We start from the raw sequence: 15,831 nt of genomic DNA on the forward strand, positions 1-15,831 counted from the left end.
AATCCCTTCATGAATAACTAAAGAAAGCCCTAGTTTTCACATATGAGTGATTCTAGAAGAAAAAGAGGTTAAGGTAACAGCTGGTTACCTCCAAAACGTGCCCAAACTGAAGTAGACTCTGGATCCACACAGAAATCTTGATGCTAGCCTCTTGATCTACAAGTTTCCTTCACAAAAGTCACTTCCCAAAGCTCCAACACACTCTCCAAGCTCTCACTCACGGAAATTAGGGTTTCTGGGTCTCAAGAGGGTGATAGAGGACAGTGGGAGGCGCTAATGGTCCAATATATAGGGTGCAAAAGCCCTGAAAATTAGGGTTTCCACTGCTAGCTCCTACTCGTCGAGTCCCCCATGCCAACTCGGCAAGTCACTCATTAATCGACGTGTCCTGGCCCGCTGCTACTCGACGAGTCACAGCGTCAACTCATCGAGTAGACTTTAGAACATGAAATTTAAATGGAGTAATAATGATACCTGACGGTTGGGATGTTACAAACCTTCAGATCATTTCTTGCATCAAGGCATAGAAGTACCTTCGCAAGGAGTACTGTGCTTTCTTGGCTCACGTGGTAGACAAAAAGCAAGAAGCGAAAGACATCGCGAGCATTCCTGAGGTCTGCAACTTTCCCGACATTTTTCCCGACGATCTTCCAGGAGTGCCTCCCGAACGACAAGTCGAATTCAGAATCAACTTAATCTCTGGGGCTACCCCTGTAGCCAAATCCCCCTATCGTCTTGCACCTTCTGAGATGCAGGAATTATCCAGCCAGCTTAACGAACTCCTTAGCAAATGTTTCATAAGACCAAGCTTCTCACCCTGGGGAGCACCGATTTTGTTCGTGAAGAAGAAGGATGGATCATTCCGTATGTGCATAGACTACCGCGAGCTGAATAAACTTACCATCAAGAATCGATATCCTCTGCCTCGTATTGACGATCTGTTCGACCAACTTCAAGGTGCGAGCTACTTCTCGAAAATAGACTTAAGATCCAGGTATCACCAATTACGGATTTTGGAGGAGGACATTCCCAAAACCGCGTTCAGAACTCGTTATGGCCATTACGAGTTTGTAGTGATGTCATTCGGATTGACGAATGCACCTGTTGTGTTCATAGACTTGATGAATAGGGTGTGTCGTCCATTCCTGGACAAATTCGTCATAGTCTTCATTGACGACATCCTTATCTACTCAAGAAGCGAAGATGATCATGACCAACGTCTTCGTCAAGTATTGCAAACTCTCAGAACAGAGAAACTTTATGTGAAGTTCTCAAAATGTGAATTTTGGATCAGGAAGGTAGATTTCCTGGGTCACGTGGTTAGTCAAGAAGGAATACACGTGGACCCTTCCAAAATAAAGGCAATTGAGAACTGGTCAGCACCTAAAACACCTACAGAAATCCGTCAATTCTTAGGTCTTGCTGGCTACTATCGCAGATTCATCCAGAATTTCTCCCGAATTGCTAAGCCTCTTACCACCCTGACGCAAAAGGGTGTAACTTTTAGCTGGGGAGAGAAACAAGAAACAGCGTTCCAAACGTTGAAGCGAGCTCTGTGCAGTGCACCGATCCTGTCTCTTCCTGAAAGGACAGAGGATTTCGTAGTGTACTGTGATGCTTCTAATCAAGGGTTTGGATGTGTTCTTATGCAAAGAGGAAAGGTTATATCCTACGCCTCAAGACAGCTAAAGACACATGAGGTGAACTATACAACACATGACCTTGAACTAGGAGTAGTGGTATTTGCTCGGAAGATCTGGAGACATTATTTACATGGCACGAAATGCACAATATTCACGGACCATAAAAGTCTTCAGCATATCTTCGACCAGAAAGAGCTGAACATGAGGCAACGACGGTGGGTGGAGCTACTGAACGACTACGAATGTGAGATTCTTTATCACCCTGGTAAAACCAATGTAGTAGCTGACGCCCTTAGCAGAAAAGAATACTTGGGACGCCGAGTAAAGTCATTGACCATGACAATCCATTCACATCTGTCCACACAGATCAAAGAGGCTCAACTTGAGGCCTTGAAACCCGAAAGCGTGGCAGGTGAAACCCTGAGAGGAATAGATAAGAACTTCGAAGTCAGGGATGATGGAGTCTATTGTTTCATGAACCGGATCTGGACACCAAAGTTCGGTGGTTACAGAGACGTGGTTATGAATGAAGCCCACAAAGCCCGATACTCCATTCATCCAGGTTCAGACAAGATGTATCTGGACCTCAAGAAACTGTACTGGTAGCCTAACATGAAGGCCAAAATTGCTACCTTTGTGGGCAGGTGCCTTACTTGTGCCAAGTCAAGGTAGAATACCAGAAACCTTCAGGTTTATTGCAACAACCTGAAATCCCTGAATGGAAGTGGGAACGGATTACGATGGATTTCATAACTAAGTTACCCAAGACAACGGGTGGTTATGATACTATTTGGGTAATCGTCGATAGATTAACCAAATCCGCACACTTTTTGCCAATAAAAGAAACCGACAAGATGGAGAAGCTAACCAGAACTTATCTCAAAGAGATTGTTAGACTGGATGGTGTGCCCATATCTATTATTTCTGACCGAGATAGTAGATTCACCTCTCGTTTCTGGCAGTCTTTACAAAAATCTTTGGGAACTAGGTTGGACATGAGTACAGCCTACCATCCACAAACTGACGGACAAAGTGAGAGGACAATTCAAACTCTATAAGATATGTTGCGAGCCTGCGTGATAGACTTTGGAAAGGCATGGGATATTCATTTACCCCTTGTCGAATTTTCTTACAACAACAGTTATCACACTAGCATAAAGGCTGCTCCTTTCGAAACCCTCTATGGCCGCAAGTGCAGATCACCTATGTGTTGGGCTGAAGTGGGTGACACGCAACTAGCCAAAAGTCAAGTTCCTAACAGTACTGTCACTGGTCCGGAAATCATTCGTGAAACTACGGAGAAAATCGTACAAATTCGGGAGCGACTTAAAGCTTCCAGAGATAGACAGAAAAGCTACACTGACAAAAGGAAAAAACCCTTGGAGTTCCAGGTTGGTGACCGCGTCTTGTTAAAGGTCTCACCTTGGTAGGGCATGGTACGCTTTGGAAAGCGTGGCAGGCTAAACCCAAGGTATATAGGACCATTTGAGATTCTTGCTAGAATCGGTCCAGTAGCTTACAAACTCCGACTAGCTCAAGAACTGAGTAACATACATCCTACCTTCCACGTCTCTAACTTGAAAAAGTGTCTATCCGACGAGACTCTTGTTATCCCACTCGACGAGATCGAGATAAACGAGAGCCTCAACTTTGTGGAAGAACATGTAGAGATCCTAGACAGGGAAGTAAAGAGAACCAAACAAAGCCGTATCCCGATAGTGGAGGTTCGTTGGAATGCAAAACGGGGACCTGAATTCACGTGGGAGCAGGAGGATCAAATGCAACAGAAATATCCACATCTTTTTCCCTAATCTTTCTGTAACGCTATAGTCCTAATTTCGGGACGAAATTCTCTCTAACGGGGGGATAATGTAACAACCCGTAATTTCAAATCAATGTAAGATGGGCTTATTCGAATAAAAGCCTAAGTCACAATTGTAAGCAAGTAAATTAACATCATAACTATCACACAATGAGAACTCTAAATACCAAAGAAACATACTTTGCTGTCATACTTATTTATAAGTTAAGATCACTTATATTAAAAGCTACACATTTATAACACAATATAAGTAAAAATAAGTCAAGGAATGAAAGTTTCAAACAATATACCCCACCACAATAGGGTTTACGGTTCTAGACTTCTAGAACATGGAGTTTACGGATTCATAAAGTGAACAAATGGTGTTCACGGTCTTAAGATCCAAGGATCTTTGTGTTTACGATCTAAAGGATAAAGATCAAAGGGTTTACGGTTTCAATAAAGCGAACCAAGGGTGTTCACGGTCCAAAGATCCAAGGATCTTTTGAGTTCACGGCCAATATGAATTGAAGAAGAGTAGTTCACGTTTGAATCTCAAATCAAAATAGGTGTTCACGGTTGGCCATGAATCGTGAACACATCAAATATATCATATCTTATCTTAATTTATCATACCAATGTGATAGAATACTCTTCCCAACGAACATATCACATCAAGTTCTTTCATATATAATGTGCAAATGAATTCATTTGTATATTTAGCAACCGTAAACACTTCATTCTCTTCCAAAAGTTCAAGCTTCAGTTTTTCATTTGCTCTCAAGTATCAAGTTTATACCCAGAGAACTTTCAAACCTTGTATCTGCTTCCATAATTTCCTTCACTAATTGTAAGTAATCCATATATATTGATATCATTTACCTTGTTAAATTAGTAGTTAACTAATTTAGGAATACAATTATGTGTAAAATATAATCAGGATACTGTTAATCATATGTATTTTATCCCGAGAATCATCGCAACCACATCGAAACCAACCAGAAACTCATACACGAGGTGAGTTCATACCCCCCGTATTTTCATAGTTTTTACTGTTTTAAGGGGGGGAATACAAGTCTAACACAAGGATTTTGTGTTACAAATAAATGGTTTAAAAATATCTTATCAAAATGGATTTCAATCGTCATCAAATCAAATGGTTTCAAAATTGTGTTAAAATGACATCAAGTCACCAAAAGTATTTCAAAATGTTAAATTCTTTAAATGATTTTATAAACTTATACTTTTCCCCAGAAATCATATATATATATATATATATATATATATATATATATATATATATATATATATATATATGATTTAAAGGGCTTAGGACTAATAACTCACTTTGGTTCCTTTTCCTTGTTTAGATGTGGGCTTATAGTATAGGTTATTTGTCCGAATGTCATTTAAATACCCTTTGTAACATGTATATATATAAAGTTATTTCATTCGGTTCAGATACCCTTTGTAACATGTTGAGCAAGGGGTTGTATTCATGAACAGTTAGTATCAATTCAGGAAGTACATATAAATTATAATAGGTATAATTTATGATTCATAGAACATTAATTCACGATTCAAGTATACTAGAGTACACCATTTTACAAGAACATGGGTTTGTTTCAAAACTAATTAAGGGTATACAGCTTTCAAATACATGTTAAGAATACTAATTCAGGAGCATAATATCAATCATTATTTTAGAATGATTGGGTTTTCGCTTATATTATACACGTAACGTCTATATATGCTTTTTATGAGTCTATATATATATATATATATATATATATATATATATATATATATATATATATATGATTTAAAGGGCTTAGGACTAATAACTCACTTTGGTTCCTTTTCCTTGTTTAGATGTGGGCTTATAGTATCGGTTATTTGTCCGAATGTCATTTAAATTTTACTTATATATATATATATATATATATATATATATATATATATATATATATATATATATATAAAGTTATTTCATTCGGTTCAGATACCCTTTGTAACATGTTGAGCAAGGGGTTGCATTCATGAACAGTTAGTATCAATTCAGGAAGTACATATAAATTATAATAGGTATAATTTATGATTCATAGAACATTAATTCACGATTCAAGTATACTAGAGTACACCATTTTACAAGAACATGGGTTTGTTTCAAAACTAATTAAGGGTATACAACTTTCAAATACATGTTAAGAATACTAATTCAGGAGCATAATATCAATCATTATTTTAGAATGATTGGGTTTTCGCTTATATTATACACGTAACGTCTATATGCTTTTTATGAGTCATTTGATTCAGGTTGTTTAATCCATTTAAACAACATAGTTAAAGTCCTGACATTATAACCAGAATCTCCAGTCGGGGATCGAAACAAGTGTAGATCTATGTTGGGATTGACAACCCCGCACTCAGACTGCTAGCTACAGGCGGACATACACGCCTACGAGTGACAGTTGTTATCAACAGCTTTTAACACCTTCAAAGCGTTGTTTCAGGCCATCTAGTCTCAGTATGGTTATAATAACTCATTAAAAAGATATTAACAATACGGTTAGTGTATAATTAACTAAACATGAGTACATTTTCAAAGTACCAGTTTACCAAAATGTCGTTTGTAGTATTACATCTCGGTACTCAATAACAGCTGGTGAAGCCATGCACCCTCACTTTTACAGATTATACAAATACAAAACATTGGTTTACAAACAAAACAGTTTTATGTGATTAAAACTACTTTTCATATACAACAGAAAATATAGGATTTTCTGAAACAGTTTACTTATTTTAAGAAACAGGAAACATACTTTCAAACATAAACAATTATGCACTCACTCAACTTTATGTTGATACTCTCTTTTCAAAATACTTGTATTCTCAGGGAATCAGTAGACAGGTACTCCCCGAGCTTTTGACAAGATGGAGCTGTTTTGAGTCATGTCTTCTATCTTTTGCTATAACTATTTTTGGTGTCAATGTACAATGATTGATCACATGTAAAAACTTATACATATTAATAAAATGGTTGTTTGTACTTTGATTACTATAATGCATGTGTTGTGATACTACAAATGAAGTCATCCACCACCGGACGTTTCCGCCGTCTGATTTGGGGGTGTGACATATATATATATATATATATATATATATATAAAGAAGTTCATCCTTATGAACAGTATCCGACCCAGGTACTGTTCACCGAGTTTACTTCCTCAACCATGGTCACCGCCCCCACCCCATCCAGTATATTCCACTAATCGAGAAACACACCGCCTTTCTGTGAGTGTTTCTCTCTAGAAGCGATTCAGCACCACCATCACCACCGTCTGCTCCAATTCGTCTCCACCGTCTCTTAGGGTTGGTTTTCACCATCGCTCCTCTAAACATCTCTCAAAGCGTCAATCCCTGTCACCCGTCGATGCTTCCTCGATATTTAGATGTGCTCCATAAAGATTTTTTTTTTCTGATTTTCTAGGGTTTTTGTCTGGCTTACCTGCTAAGATCGACACAATCACCGGAGCACCATCAAATCATCTCACCACTACCGCAGTAGTCATCGCCTGCAGAAACCATAGACTGTCTACCACTGCCATCCCCACCATTCTCTCGATTTGTGTAAAATTGCCGGCTTTTAGCTTCTTCTTACACCTGATCGGAAATCGCACCTCCGCTTCTTTGTCTTCCTCACTGCCGAGAACTCTTAGACGGTTGACAATAGACGACTGGTATAGCCCCTTCTGTGGTTCGGTATAGCCGATCGGTAATATCATTACTCGAATCATCTTCTCATGATTTTTCGGTGACCATTTCATCTAAGTTGTTAACTTCTCTGATTTTTTTTTTTTTGAGTTTGAAGAAGATTATTCCTACCGAATCTTTCTGCTGCTCTTTCTTTTCATATTCTAAATTCTTTTATTAGGTTTTCCATAAGAATAATTAATTCTGAATCTAATATCATTACAATATGTGTGTGTAGAGGTGATTATATGTTGATAACCTTCAGCTATGTTTTCTAAGTTTATGACATATCGGTTCAACCAGATGGCCCAACAATGGTTGGGAAGCTGATAAAATGTAAGCATCATTCATCTTTTTTGTTCTACATGTTTTTCATATACAGAGTACTATAACACAAGTTGCAAGTTTTAACTATGAATTGATCTATTTTGATCAAATTTGAAATCGATTTTCTTGACGAGGCTTCCATCTCACATTTACTATGGTGCATGTACCTTCCATGTTCTTCATTCCATTCTGAACTTACAAGTGAGTATGTACCCTTCTATGGTCTTGATTCGATTTGCTTTAATACCCAAAGAGTTCAAAAGGGGTTCATAAGGGTTGTTTTCTCCAGATTTATGGGGCTGTAGCACTAAAGTATTGCCACCTTTGTCAATTGTGTCAAATTTCGTTGTTAGTTCAGTCCTTTGTTGATCATTTTGATGGGAAATTTTGTACAGATCATCAATATGGTGCAGAGAACAAGGGCTTCCATTTTTAGTTATGAATTTTGTAGAAATCTCAGTTGCACTTTATATGCTCGATGAAATGCCTCAACGATACATAGTAATTTATTTTTCACCATATATAATGTTTCAGCTTAGAAGAAGTGAGGTTCAACTCTTGGCAAACATTTTTTGGGATTTTACAAACAAATAAATCATTACGGTATGTGTAATGTAATATATATTTATGTCTATATATATAGGAAGCATTGATTAATTTCGCTCATGATAATTTCAAGAGCATGTTGAGATGACCACGAGATGTGAAATTATCATTTTCCTCATGTTTCAAGCGATCTCAACTGTTGTTGAAGGACCTAGATTGAATGAAATGGAGATAACATATTTTAAATTGTTTCAAACGACTTCACATTCAAAGGGATATGTTTAACTATTCAAAATTGTGTTAATGTGTTCCCTTTTTTAGGTGTATGAATAGTACCATTTACTGGGTTTTGTAACCACCAAAATCAAGCAATCCTGTTTCTTTAGATGATCTGTCAATTGCACTTTCAAAGGTCTAGTTTTAATTTTTTGTTTTCTTTGCAAATAAGGTTATGACTTTGTTTCATTTGGGGATACTAAGTATCCTTCATACTTTGAAATAAACCTCATGAAATTCTTTAGCATTATGTTTCATTTTATGTATAAATATTTTGAGTGAATTACAAATATCATTGTAATTTTAAAATTACACATCTGGTCCCCAAGTTACATTTTTTTAGTAAATTGACATATATCTTTATTTTAAATTACTTTACTTATAAATCATAAATAAAAAGATGCACTAACACAAATTTGTGGTGATGAAAATATCATTCTGTTTAACAGCATATGAGGATCTTCATAGGTTTTTGGTACTTTGGAAATGATATCAGCAAAGGTAAATTGTCAAAAAATAAAAAAAAATAAAAAATAAAAAATTCAAGGACGATTGTGTGAATTTGAGTAAAAAGGGAAATCGTTATGGTATTTCAAAAATCAACACTTTCTTTTTATCTTAATCGGACTCAATCTTTTGAAAAATATGATTTAGCAATATTTTTTTGGAAAATTATAGTCTTTTTCTTTAAAAAAATTTATAAGTGTACAAGATTGGTGGCGTCGGGGTACAAGGCGTCATAGTTAGCTTTTAATCGATTCTATATATCAATATTAAATAGTTTCAATCAACTACACATTTCGTTATGAGGGTTCATCTTCCATTTCTAATACCGATTGTCAACTATTTCTTATTCAGATATGAGGTTTTGATGAATACATACCTAATTTCAATCTATCACCAGTGGGGTTTCTCTACTCAATTTCAGTTGGTGTTGTCTTCAGGTAATTTTTGGTTTTGCATTTTAACCATGGTATATTGTGATTAATTTTTTAATAATCCGATTCTGTTCCCAATTTTTTGATTTTGTTTTAATCATATGAAGGCTGATTATTGGAGCAGATATACTCCTTAAGGTAATACCTTGACAAAATTGTAAGTAGAGATTCCATTCCGATTTATTTAATCTTGACTATTGAATTCCATTCCATTTACAGAATTGTAATTAGAGATTCTATTATGTTTCCTCATCACTCAAAGAAGAGAGATAATTTACCTAGTGAGTTTCATCATAAGGCATCGATAAATAAGACTTAGATGAGCACCTTCAGCAAGAAAGAGCTATGAAGATCTCTAATTATGCCAACATTCTATTACTAGCATTCAAGGTAAATCTTTTCACTTTTCTTCAAATGTCAATGTACTTATCACATTTTTATTAAGAAATTTGTATGCCCTTTGCATATTACAGATATATGCAACAACAGAAACCGAATCCATTGTCGTAGCTACATCTACTCGATTCTTTGGTATATGCGTGGTTGTGTGTATATGTGACTTTATATAATTGTAATTCATATGAATGATAATCTACGTATTGCTGTTCCTCAAGTTCAAGATAAGGACGTTAAGATGAACCTTAGAAGCTACTAATTTCATTGTTGTATTATTGGATTAGAAAAAAAAAAAAAACAACTTACCCAACCTTGCCAATTTCAAGTTGAATTCTCAAAGTCAGACTAAAATGATATTATAGAGCTACAATTGGTGGTTCCAAAATTTTCCAGTTTAACAATGGTCGAAACTATACGTTTAGCAAACGTTACTCCTCTTTTTTTTTCAATGTTAGTTGTAACTCTTCAACCTTCAAAATTGCATATGAACATTACTTCACTCCTAATTTGATTTCTTTTTAAGTGAAGTTGTATATATGTTCTTTTATCATTTAACATGAAAGCAATCCAAAATGCAATATGATTTTTGTTGCGGGTTGGCTATAATCTGATGTGTTTTTGTTTGTGTTTCTTCTTTAATCTATTTCTTTCTTATCCTATTTTCAACTATTTACCTTTTTAAAGATTGTCGAGACTGCAAAAAGGTTGGGAATATTAGTGATATCAGATGAAGCTTATGCACATTTCACTTTTGGAAGTAAGCCATTTGTGCCAATGGGGTTTTTTATGGCTCTGGTGTTCCTCTTTTAACCATTGGATCTTTAAGTTTTATGTTGTTGGAATTGAAGTCGGTTAATTTTTCAAGTGTGTGCTTTCGGAGGATTTAATGTTTAACAGATTGAGATTAGGACTCAAAAAAATCCACTTAGTATTTTGATTTATAGATATTTACTATCAAAATTGTAGGGGCAGAATCCTTTATAGATATTTACTCATCAAGAACTTTGTATAATGAAGAAAGAAAAAGGCAATAAATCGCTATCCCATATGCTATGTCAAAAGACTATTAGAAAATGCAAGAATCAGCAAGGTATGTATCTGACACTAAAGGGGGATGACAAGGAGTTTTATGTCAATTTGAAGGTAATTTTGCTTCGTCTATACATCTTGATCATAAGTCATTGTAAATTGTAATATGTAGAATCTGACATATCAAGATTCTAATTTAAAACTTTTATGTTAGGAATCTGACATGATGCTTGAAGAAGTTGGAGCAGTTGATCGGCTGTATCTAAAGATGCTTGCATCAAAACATCTTACTTCACCCGATCACCCGATTAGGGTTCAGTAGCTTGATTGGTTTGGTGTTGGACCGGTGGAAATGTAGAGATAATGAACTTAATCATGGGAGAATAATGCTTATGGAAGCCTTGATGGTCCTCATTTAAATAATGGTTATGTTGATGCTAAATTAAGTCATCTTTTAAGTGTATGATATAGGATTATGTCATCTTAATGCTAAATTATCCTTTAAAATGTTGAGTTGACTCAGTGATTAACTCAAGGTTTGATTGTTCTCCTTGCAGATAGGCTTATGTAAAGTTGGACACAATCCATTCATAACATCAAAGGCAGAACCTAAGGAAAATACCAAGCAGGGGCAAAATGGTCAAAATAGTATGTGTATGCGATGTGCGTGTTTGTAATATGTATCTACGTGCATCTTTGATTCTATGTTTTACAACCGAGCACTTTCTAACCCCTGCTTCGGGGATCCTATTTTCACTATGATTGTTTTATCAAGAAAGGAGTAAATTACAGTTTCAGTATGATTGTTTAAATGCGAGAAGTTAGGACGTACTTTTACTGATTTGTTTATTATAGCATCCTATTTTCAGTTTTTCCTATTTCAACAATGTACTTTGAAAAAGTTACGTATGGTTTTAATTTTAGTTTTTTACAAATGAAGCTATATTTGAGCCAAAATAACTAAATTTCTGTCATAGTTACTTTGTTATACAGTTAAACTTATCGATAGATGGACCTAGACATCTTGGAGTTATTCGTGAGCAAGGGTCACGCTCAATTTAAAGAGAGTGAGTATTTAGCAAACCTATTCAAGAAAAACTTTTGATCCTCATTGTTTTTGTTCATGTTTTTTGTAAAAACATAGAATTGATCAGGGTTTCCATGGACAACAGATGAACACAATCATCCTTTATTGGTTTAGAAAAGCTTGGAAAAGGTGATTGGAGAGGGACTTTGAAGAAGTATATGTAAAGAACAACAGCAATTGAAGGATACATGTGTATATTGGGTACAATTGACAACTCATCGATGGCTTCCAACCCCCGCAAAGCGGAGAATCTTCACTAGTTGTTATTGAATATGTTATCGATCAAAATTTCACGGTTTAAAAACTCCAAAAAAAAATTATGATTTGAAAATTTAATCCAAACATCATATATAAAAAGTAGTATTTTTAACCACCGTCATTAGAAACTTATTTCCTTGCCACCAATACAATTTTAGATATCCACTAGTTGGAAAATTCAATTTATGTGCAATAATAAATAGTGACTTTCAATTTCAGATTCAAAATATATTTGTAGGTATTAATTTTCTAGAAGCCTAAACAAACTTTGACTTCCTTTAGGGATAACAACTATCATAAACAACAAATTTTAAAACAAAACGTCAGAACATAAGATGAATCCAGCACTAAAATTAAGAATGAAACAAATTCAAAATTTAACCAAGAAATAAACAAATCAGTTTTAATAACAATGAAGGAAATGCAAATGCGGAGCATACCCAGATTGCGATACGGGAGCATTTATTTCATCGGTTGGGTGGATAATCACGGATTCAAAAATCCTCACAGATCACAGCCTAAATCTCACTTTTTTGCCTTTGAACACTCTCTTTTGTCTTTATCAAGATCGAAATGCCTTGCATTCAAAAAGACATCAAATATGTCCTTATAAAAAAAATTGTCATGTAAGCTCTATAAAATCGCCACAAAAGTGGTTACAAAACTTTCCTTAATGACAGTTATAAAATGATTAAGAATTTCCAACATTGAAAGACACCGTGAGGCACAACAGACTAGCACCCTATCACTCTCACCTACTTCTCTTCAAAAAAAAAAAAAAAAAACTCTTGCTGAGGCCTCATGGCTCATTCTACTCTCACTTACACCAAAATAGCAACAATAGGAATCGAAAGAGCAACCTAGGGTATTCATTAATTACAAAAAATATATATCCTAACTAAAAATTCATTGAATTCAATTTTTTGCTATCAAATATGTTTAATTTATTTATTTTCTTTTCTTTGTACTCCATAAAAAAAATGCCATTCCTTTATAATAAATATATAAACATTGTCATAATATAGCAATACCCTTAACATCTTCAAAAGAGTTCAGAAAGTCTAATCATGGTATATAGCAATACCATATTTGCCTACTACAACAATGTTTATATATTATTATTATTATTAAGGAATGATATTTTTATGGAATTTAAAAGGATTTCATTTTCAAATAAAAAGACATTTGGTAGTTGATCATTTCAATATAAAAGGAATGGTCATTTTAGTAATCCAAAATTTCAACAGGGTTGATCTTTCTATTCCTACTATTGCTATTTTTAATGAAAGTGGGAGTAGAATAAGCCATGAAACCACGTGTCATCGGTCGACATCGGCAAGAGTTTTTTTTTAAGAGAAGCAAGTGAGAGTGATAGTGTGGTAGTCGCCTCGCCCATAAAATCATTTTATAATTGTCATTAAAAAGCAAATGAAGAACCGCTATGACCATTTAAAGTCAAAGTTTGGTGCTTTTTTGAAGTTTAAAGAAATAAATAAATCGGCAATCTATACAATCCAACAACCAACATCTTCCATTCAATGAAAAATGAGAACTAAAAACGAAGGTATTTTGTTTATTTTTAAATAAATATTATCATATTTAAGTAATAAGATGTATTTTTTCCAAACATGTTTGATACATCTCTATCTCAAGAATCTCCTGTTGAAACTAATTTTGTTGATCAACCCACTAGTTTCGTTAATTTTGCAATTGTGCAACTGATGACAAGAGCTTTTTTAATGATGCTGCAAGTTTTAAGTTAAATCTCTTTTTTGGTCTCCAAATTCATTAATGTTATGCTTATTGTTCGAGTTTGAATGTCTGCATTGATTTTAGCTCGAGGCTTTGGGATGTCCTATAAAAAAATTATTCTTAAGTTTATTTTCGCCCGACTGACTGCTACGTTTTTTGCTTCCTTTTTTTCATACATAATCAATATTATAATTATAAAGTAAACTCTCTTTTAATCAATGTTCCTGTCATGTAATATAAAAAATCGCTACTAAAACGGTTATAAAGCTTTTTTTAATGACGGTTATAAAATGATTTTATGGGCGGGTCGATTCTGGAATATGAATTCTCAACATTGAAAGGCATGTCGACTAGCACCCTATCACTCTCACTTGCTTCTCTTTAAAAAAACTCTTGCTGATGCCTACCGATGACACTAGGCCTCATGGTTTATTCAACTCCCACTTTCATCAAAAATAACAATAGAAAGATCAACCAAGTTGCAATTTTGGATTACTAAAATGACCATTCCATTTGTATTGAAATGATTAACTACCAAAATGTCTTTTTATTTGAAAATGAAATCACTAAAATTCCATAAAAATATCATTCCTTAATAATAATAATATATATAAACATTCTTATAGTATAGCAACACCCTTAACATCGTCAAAAGGGCCCATAACTCAAAATAAATCGTACTTCAAAAATCAAGTATCATTTTTTTTCATTAATTACCAAATGCTAGGATTATTATGGAAAACTTTCATACCATCTCTGCCTTCTCCATAATTATCCTCACAACCTCGAAAAGAATCCTCTGTTTTGTCAACAACAATTCGTCATCATCTCTACAATAGAAAGAAAAGAAAGTTGGATGCTATAATTAATAATTTTAATATACATATTTATAGAAAAAAAAAGGTAGAGTGGTGCACACCATTTGTTTAAGATTGCAAGCAATTCGAAGCTCTGGCTTAGAGAACTCGAAACGAGTCGTTGACAAGATGGATGTTTTTTTTTCCAAGTAGAGATTTTGGTCTTCTTTCATCATCTTGGTTATCTTTGTTGATGTAGCATCGGAAAACTGATCGTTCTAACACGGATATTTATTAGTATTGGACGACATGTAAAATAGGAAGCATATTAGCTTTTGATTGTTGGAGAAATCACATTGAGACAAAAGATAAAACAAATTATCTTTCTGCACAAGAGTTATTCTTCGTAGGCGGTGATCAACCTTTAAAGAGGACCATGTCGTCCAATACTAAGACCTATCCGTGTTAATAACGATAATTTTTTCAAAGATTGATGCTACATCAACGAAGATAATCGAGATGATGAAAAAAGACCCAAATCTCTACTTGGAAAAAAAAACATCCATCTTGTCAACGACTCGTTTCGAAGGCTCTAAGCCAGAGCTTCAAATTGCTTGCAATCTTAAACAAATGGTGTGCACCACTGTACTTTTTTTCAATAAATATGTATATTAAAATTATTAATTATAGCATCCAGCTTTCTTTTCTTTCTATTGTAGAGATGATGACGAATTGTTGTCGACAAAACGGAGGATTTTTTCCGAGGTTGAGAGGATAATTATGGAGGAGAAGGCAGAAGTGGTATAAAAGTTTTCCATAATAATCCTAGCATTTGGTAATTAATGAAAAAAATGATACTTGATTTTTTAAGTACGATTTATTTTGAGTTATGAGTCTTTTGCCGATGTCAAGGGTGTTGCTATACTACAACAATGTTTATATATATTATTATTAAGGAATGATATTTTTATGGAATTTTAGTGATTTCATTTTCAAATAAAAAAACATTTGGTAGTTAATCATTTCAATATAAATGGAATGGTTATTTTAGTAATCCAAAATAGCATCAGGGTTGATCTTTCTATTCCTCCTATTGCTATTTTTGATGAAAGTGAGAGTAGAATAAGCCATGAGGCCTCATGTCATCAATCGGCATCGATAAGAGTTTTTTTTAAAGAGAAGCAAGTAAGAGTGATAGGGTGTTGGTCGCTATGCCTTTCAATGTCTA

General features: G+C 34.5%; 1 long non-coding RNA gene across 19 annotated transcripts; it reads left to right on the top strand.

Moving 5' to 3' along the window:
- Positions 1 to 6,662: 6,662 nt before the first annotated feature.
- LOC145106479 (uncharacterized) lies at positions 6,663 to 12,049 on the top strand. 19 transcript variants are annotated; one of them, XR_013707585.1, is made up of 11 exons: positions 6,668 to 6,816; positions 6,935 to 8,127; positions 8,796 to 8,847; positions 9,205 to 9,290; positions 9,392 to 9,422; positions 9,504 to 9,674; positions 9,758 to 9,815; positions 10,647 to 10,823; positions 10,924 to 11,134; positions 11,267 to 11,776; positions 11,882 to 12,046. It is a non-coding gene; the product is annotated as an uncharacterized LOC145106479 (long non-coding RNA). The 19 variants fall into 19 exon arrangements; XR_013707578.1 differs by lacking the exons at positions 9,758 to 9,815; positions 11,882 to 12,046 and adding an exon at positions 8,392 to 8,482 and having other exon boundaries at positions 6,678 to 6,816; positions 6,935 to 7,729; positions 8,059 to 8,127; positions 10,698 to 10,823; positions 11,267 to 11,552; XR_013707579.1 differs by lacking the exons at positions 9,758 to 9,815; positions 11,882 to 12,046 and adding an exon at positions 8,392 to 8,482 and having other exon boundaries at positions 6,678 to 6,816; positions 6,935 to 7,533; positions 8,059 to 8,127; positions 10,698 to 10,823; positions 11,267 to 11,552.
- The last annotated feature ends 3,782 nt before the right edge of the window (positions 12,050 to 15,831 follow it).

The sequence above is a fragment of the Lactuca virosa genome, chromosome 4 (assembly GCF_052849685.1).
Source record: "Lactuca virosa cultivar CGN04683 chromosome 4, Lactuca_virosa_CGN04683_v6, whole genome shotgun sequence".
Classification (NCBI taxonomy): Eukaryota; Viridiplantae; Streptophyta; class Magnoliopsida; order Asterales; family Asteraceae; genus Lactuca; species Lactuca virosa.